Consider the following 7702-nt stretch of genomic DNA (forward strand, 5'->3'; position numbering starts at 1 on the left):
ATAACCCTGCAGGGTTACCATGAAATTTGACACAGCTTATATGAGATGCAGGCTGATGCAGAGGCAGGGCAACAAACCCTTGGCAGGAAAACTCCCTGTTGTGTTGGGGCAAACCTTGAATCACAAAGGTGATGTGACTGAACAAAGGCACTTTATCTGCTGCTGCAGCTGAGGTGTGAGGACCTACTGCCCCTGTGCTCTACCACAGCCCATTCCCAGGCCCTGCAGTGGCCTCAGCCACCCTGGCCTGGCAGAGGGGAAGCTGTTTGCTGGGGGAGCAGGGTAAGTGAAGAGGCAAACCCAACCAAGCTGCTCCAGCTCCCTCAGCAGTGGAGGTGGTTCCTGTGTGAGCACAGCCCTGGTTCATTCAGCACAGCAGTGCTGTGTATCCAGAGCCCACACACAGCAGCTTTGTGCTCTTCAGGTCCCCTCCAAAAACCACTCAAAGCCCACAGATGATTCCTGAGCTTTGCATCCCGCCTCAAATACTCCACTAAACACCTGTAAGGCAGCTCAGTGGCCACCTTGGGAATGTCACAGCAGTGAGCAGCTGTGAATTGCCAGAGGAGCACCTACATGGTGTTGGGGGGTGACAACACCCCAGTGCCACGCAGCCAAGTGGGGTCACACTGGCCTTGAGGGGGATCCATGGCACCACGTCCAAGTGAAGGCTGGATGCTCCTTTGGGCAGGGTGTGCTGCTCATGCTGGTCACACCAGGCTGATGCAGGATCACATCCCTGACTGCTTTTCCTTCAGAAGGTGGAGAAGAAGAGAGAACCCTTTCTCCACCAAACCAGAAATAAAGCTGGATTCTCTTTCCTCCCCAAAGCAGCCAGGTTTGGTCCCTATCCTGCTTTGCATTACCAAGGGAGCAACAGCATCTTGCAGCTCCTTCCCATCGTCCCCATTCAAACCATCCTGGAGCCCAGTTTCAGCCAGGTTTGCCAGTGGGTTCAGCTGATTGTGTCCTAAAACACTGCAAAAAAACCTCCAGAAAATAATTTTTTTCATTTCCACATGCTCTGCACAGCTGCCTGCAAGCCCTGTGTGGTGCTTGGCTGCAAGAGGCTCCCTGGGGCTTACAGGGAAGGGTGGAAAGAGGGGTCCTGGACCCCCCCAGTACAAAAGGCACCTTTGTGGCCCTGCTGCTCCTCTCTGCAGGTTATGCACTGCTGTGACTCGACAGCAGACGACAGAGGTTAGGACAAGGCCTGGGGTGGCTGGGATGCTGTTGCCATGGAAATCACCCAGTGTCTGGAATAGCAAGAAGGAGAGCAACTCAAAAAGTAATGATCTGTCACATCGATTAAGGGGGAGTTGGAGGGATTTTGTTTGGGGAAAACCTCGTGCTTCAAGTAATGGGAATCCATATGCCACATCTCCCTGTTTGCCTTTCCCTGAAGGGCTCTGTCAACAGGAAATAATCTGATTTGTTTTGACCAGGGGTTTCTCCAGGGAGCACTGACACGGTGCCTGCCCATCAGCTGTGCTGCACTGCTCTGCCATCCTGGGATGAAAGGCACCAAGTCAATGCAATATTCATTCACTTCCTCTTCCCTCCTTCATTCATTTCTTCTTCCATTCATCTGCTTCATTCACATTTCCCCGGCACTTTAATGAGCAGTGCTTAGCCCCTGCAGCCTGCAGAGCCTTCCCTGGTGCTCTGTGCTGCAGATGGCTGGCTGCAGCCTTAGTGATGCTGCAGAGCACAGCTCGGGGTGGCTGAGCAGGGCTGTGTCATGCCCAGCTGGCACTAGGATCTCTGAACCCCCACAATACCCCCTGGGTTTTGCAGTTCCATCTTGCACATCTTGCTGTGATTTCCATGTCACCCACCTCCTGTGCTGTCCACAGGAGCTGTTGTGGCACTGAAACCTGTGCCCATGAGTGCCCTCCTGGGGCAGGGGGTGGCTTGGGGGCAGGTGGCACAGTTGGGGAAGCAGGAGGGAGCCCAGCACGGGATGGGCATCACTGGAGATCTGGTGCCAAGCACTTGGTGCAGGGCCAGAGCCACATCCTCGGGGCTGAGTCACTGCCCACCTGCTCCCACCGTGCCGCTGCCTTTGTGGCACTTGAGGAGCATGGGGTGACTCTTTTTTTTCTCTGCCCCATGTCCTGCTCTCAGAGACCAATTCATCAGGGGCAGGTGGGTAAGAGCCTCTGTGTGAGCTCTGGGCTTAGACCAGGGCAGCAGAGCTGTGGGCCAGCAGATACAGGGCAAGCAGCCAGACCCCCAGCGTGAGCAGCTTGGGCAGCAAGAGGGCATAACCACGTGCAGCAGCAGAACCAGGAACAGCAGGCACCTGCACCAGGCACAGGCAAGCTCCTGGTTTTAGGAATTTTCCTCAGATAAGCATGGCTCAGCCCTCCTGTTGCCCATTCTTGAGCACTCACAGGGTGTGGATGGGGGGAGTGAGCATGCCTGTACCTCAATGCCCTTTTTTAACCAGAAACAGGCTTGCATTTCCCCCCCCCCACTCATATGCAAACATTTCTAGAAAAGAGAAAAGAAAAGAAAAGAAAAGAAAAGAAAAGAAAAGAAAAGAAAAGAAAAGAAAAGAAAAGAAAAGAAAAGAAAAGAAAAGAAAAGAAAATGCCTGGGTACCAGCTGGGTAGAAATCCAAGAAAGATTAAAAGAAGAAAACCAATTTTCCTATTCATGATCTCAGCAGTGAAGAACGACCCCTTCCTCCCCCAGCCCCAGCCCCCTGTTGCTGTGAGTGCGGGTGAGCTGTGCTCTCCAAAGAGCCAAGTGCATTTCTGAAATGAAGGAAGCAAACAGAAAACATCCGCTCTCTGTAGAATAGAGAAAGCTTTCTCTTTTGTTCCCTGCTTTTTATCAAGTATCTGCTGCCATTATTGTTACTCACTGGGTTATTACCTCTGAGTGGTTACTTCCACCAGCACAAGCTGGTTTATTGTCTGCTCAGAGCAATTATGGATGGGGATAATTCCTGCCATGCTGCTTCATTGTGGAAGGATCCGCTGTGTTCCGTGGCCAAGGTAACTTGAGGTGATTTGTGCTGCTGAGTTACCCATCAAGTTAATTAGGAGTGGGTGGCTGGTGCCTCACTGTGTGCTGGGACAGAAGGAGCAGCAGAGGCTCAACCCAGGCATCTTCTCAGTATTCAAAAGAAAGTTTGTTCAGTGGAGCAGACACCAGGTTAGGTTTTTTCCCAGGACTAATTATTCTTTATTTGCAGGTTGACAAAATGTTGGCCAATGCATCCTCCCTCCAAGGGTGTGGGACCCCTTTGCTCTGTGTGTGCAGAGCACAGGAGTGTCCCTGCAGGAGGACTTGCAGTGTCTGGTGGAAGACACTCACTGTCTGGCTCATTGCTCACCTACAAGGTCAGTTATTTCATCATCTTGTATGGCAAAGACAAGAGGAGGAAACAATTTCTTGGTCTGGGCAGTATTCCCCCTTGGGAACTGCCTCACCTGACTGGTTGGAGAGGCAAAATGACATGAAAAGGCTTCTCTGAAGTCTGCATCAAGACCTTGTGCTGGGCCTCGTGCATCTGTGCAGATCAGAGCCCCAGTGCTGCCTCTTTGAACTGGGGGGAGTTTCACCCCAGGCAGGAACACCTGGATTCATGGCAGAGGGCTCAGCCTGCAGGTTGCAAAAGTACCTGGTTATTTTCATTTCTTTGATACTTGATCTACTATCAAAACAACTTATTTCTTTCTCTTTTACTTCCTAGGAATCCCAACAAACTTGCCACTGGCAAGAACATTTATTGGTGAGGCACTGCCAAATCCCCCAAGCTGTCCATGCACAAAGGGTCATCCCTCGTGCAGCCCCCACAGCTGCAGCAGGGCTTGGCACAGGATTTCTGCTGAAGATGTGAGAGTTTGGTCCTGCAGGAGCAGCTGCATGGGTTTTGCAATGCAGATACTCAGGTTAGTAACAATGTGTTTATACATTCACTCTGTAATAAATAAACACCAAAGTGTGACACTTTTAATCCCTTGCTAAGGCAGTGACAAATGTGTTTTTCCCACAGTTAGTAACCTGTGGATTAGGAAGCCATGGTTTTTATTTATTTTTAATAGCACACCATGAGGACAGATTAGCATGAAACTATAATGCCATCACATGATCCCCAAATCCTCTGTGCCAAGACCCCATCCAGGTTCAGCACAAGCAGCAATGAGCTTTTCTAAGGAGGCTTGATGATAAGAAGTGCTTTTTCTTGCTGGCTTAGAAACTCTAACAAACAAGGTTGAATTTTTAGGATTGTATGTGTGCAGAGAACATTTCAAAAGGACATTGTTCAGATATTTACTCCACTTTTAAGCTTGTCTGGCCTGCACCTGACACAGAGCAGTCCTGCTGGACCCTCTCACCAGAGCTCTCTTGGGTTTGATAGTCAGGTCACAGCCTGGGCCAGGTCAACATTTGCCCATTTCCCAGTGTTTTCTTGAAAAGAGCATGGCTTCACACTTGCTGTGCTATTCAATCCTGGCCCACCTGAGTTCTCAGATATCCCTTCTCCAAGAAATTGATGGTTCAAACTGATCAGAAAGGACACAAATATTTCACTCCTGTCCTGCCACAGGTTGGACCCTGGGAAATGTCATTTGGGAGTCAGGACACAGTAGAAAGCCACCTCCCTCCTGCTCCTCTGCTCTGCCTCTGGTTCAGAAGTCTCTAAGAGTCTGGAAATCTGTCTTGAAGTTTCAAAACAATCTTCCTGGTGTTCTCCCTGATTGGTGTGAGTTCCCAGAGCCAAGGGACACGGTGTGTGGCCCTCAGCACCTGGGGGTCTGCAGGACAGCTCTGCCTTGCCTTGTGAGGGGCAGAGAGCAGGCAGGACTGTGGCTCTGCTGCTGTCCCTGCTGCCTCCTCTCCCCATCAGCCATGTGAGACAAGTTCCCCTTTTCTGCTCAAAACACTGCCTGGATCAAGGTTTCACAGCTACTCTGACCATTCCAGAGTGCAGAGGCAGGACAGATTTTCTCCACAGGTAACGCAGGTTTTTACTGGATCATGAGATTCCAGGATGACCTGGGAGACACGTGGAAGCCAACATCCACCTGCCAGCTGAGGATGGGCTCCCTCTGCTTTGAGGCAGTAACATCTCCGGTCCAGACCTGCACCCAGCAGTGGCATCTCAGCAGTGAACTTGAGCTCTCCAGCAGATGGAAGATAGTGGAAGTCTCCAGACACTTTTCCCACATAAGGTTGTTGTCTTACATCTCTTTGCCCTCATAGTTTTGGCTCCTGGCCTGCCCACTCAGCTTCTTTGCCTTGCCCCCAGCTCCTGAAGCAGCCCCAGGGGCTGGGCAGGCTGCCTGCAGGTACCCCCTGAGTGCCCATCTGTATTCATGGAAATAATCCCATCAGGATCTGATGGCATTTGTAAATATTTGCATTTTGTAAGGAAATACCCTGTTTAAACATAGGTTGATATTAATTCCATCTTCTTTGCATTCCCCCACATCCTTGAGCTCCATTCACCAGCCCTGGCCCCTGAGACAGCTCTGCTGAAAGCAAATATGTCAGTCTGCACTGCACAGGGAATATTTTAAGGCTCTGAAAACAAAGTTTCTTACAGCAAAGCTGCCAAAAGTGTAACCACTGCCATGCTAAAATATCCTCTGCCTCCTACATTTGTAACGTGGGAGTCTTTTATATCCTCTTTACTGTTGCTGAACCATACATTTGTATTGGCAGCAGATGTATATAGACTGGGACCTATTTCAGTGTCATGCAAAAGAGCTCTTAGGTTAAAAGATAGATTACAGCTTACTGGAAAGCTTGAAATTAACTGTGTGATGATGCCACACGAAGATAAAGAACCAGCAATTTTATTGAATTAGGATTTTATCCATATGGGCTGAAGGCTTGAACTGTATTAACATCTCCAGAGGTCTCCAGTTGCCAAATTAACCATTGAGGTTTTGGGCAACTAGTTGGAGACAGAAAAAAATGACCTGATTTAACTGTTTCCAGACAGTAAAAGCACTGCCTAGAAAAGCACTGCCCTCTTCTAGACTGTACAGGACTTACCCAAAAAGAAGGCAGCCAAACCCAGCCCCTGCTCCAGCCCTGTCTGGGCAGTGTGAGGGATGCAGGGAGGGCAGAGACTTCCTTGGCTCTCAGGCACAGGGGCAGGAAAGACTCAGTGGGTCCCTGCTGTGGTTATTATTAATAGCAAACCCATCAATGTCAGAACTTCAGTGCTCAAACTCCTCTGCAGTGCTAACAGACCTCTGTAGATTGGAGCAGCAGAGCCAGAGGTGTCCTTGGAGAGTGCAGGATTTCCTTGGGTATCTGGCAGTGGTAGACAAAGGGTTAATGATGGAAAAACACATATAGATTTTGGGGAAGAATGAAGGAATTTTTTCTTAATATGTGTTTTTTTGCTTCACATTTTATCTCTTGGCACAGCATCCCCTGCCTCTAATCACACCTTATAACTGCAGTTTAAATCAAAACCCACAAGGCTGGACCAGTTGGATCCAGTTTCTATTAAGCCATTTGAGCTGTGACTGAGCAGACTTGCTGTCACCAAGCCAGTCCCCTGCCTGTGCCTCCACACAAAGAGGCTCCCGGGAATCCATGAAATCCCGGCTCGGGAAGCATCCCCTGCACCGGCCCTCTCTCCTCCCTCTCTGCCGGTGATGAGAGATGGACCAGCACGGCAAGAGGCTCTTGCTGGCTTGTGGAACACCCCTGAAAAACTTTGGCCATTTCATAGGTCCACAAGAAAAAAAAAAAAAAAAATTAAATCACAAGGTAAAGCGGAATCCCGTTTTTGTCCCTCCCTGTAATTTGTTGGGTCATTCATGCCCTGAAGAGGCTGCTGGTGGTTTGGCTGGGCAGGGCACAGCCCAGCCACGGGCGGGTGTGCGGCTGCACAGGATGAGATCCCACCCTCTCCCCGGGGCATCGCTTCTCCTGCAGGCTGGAGCCACAGCTGATAGCGCTGCCCGGGACCCGTTCTGCTCTCTGCTGGGGCCAGTGAGGGAGCTGAGCTGCTCTCCTGATTTACAGACCTCAAAAGAAAGTCACCGTTGGCTCCCTAACGTGGCACAGCCAGCGATGCACACAAGGCTGTGGAGGAAACAGTCCCCAGCACAATCCCAGCCACCTCTGCCCTGCTGCTCTGGGAACCCTGGAACACAGGGCAGAAGGATGGAGGGGAACAATGCCTTGGCATCACTGGGCTCTCGTTTAACTCCTACTTGCAGCCATTTTTCCTCCATTTTGGAGGAAAAATAACATAAGCCACAAAAATCCAAGCCAGTCTCTGAAGTCAGATGTGTTTGAAAGTGGAATTGCAGCTGTGACGGAAGGAGTGTATTCACTAGCACTTCCTGCCTTCTAAACCAGTCTTTTAAAAAGCACTGGTTTGGGTGGGAGGTTTGTTTGGGTGAAATTATTGAGGAGGGAATTGGAATTATTAATGGGATTTTTTTTTTCTTTCCCTTCATATGTCACTGCACTGCACAAGACAGCCACAGACTCCAAACTGGGAATCCCTACTCCCGGACTCTGAGCTCCTGAGGCTGATTTTACCACTTCAATAATAAGGGAAAATGATGTGGATTGGTGGCAGGAGCAAGTTATATGGTGAGTGGAGAGGAACACATCTCCAGAGCCACATTTCTGCTTCAGACGCTGCAGCAGGCGACGGCGCCCGGCTCTCCCAGCACAGACACCTACAATGAATGACCCAGGAGGCCTGGTA

This window comes from Molothrus aeneus, chromosome 12 (assembly GCF_037042795.1).
Source record: "Molothrus aeneus isolate 106 chromosome 12, BPBGC_Maene_1.0, whole genome shotgun sequence".
Lineage (NCBI taxonomy): Eukaryota > Metazoa > Chordata > Aves > Passeriformes > Icteridae > Molothrus > Molothrus aeneus.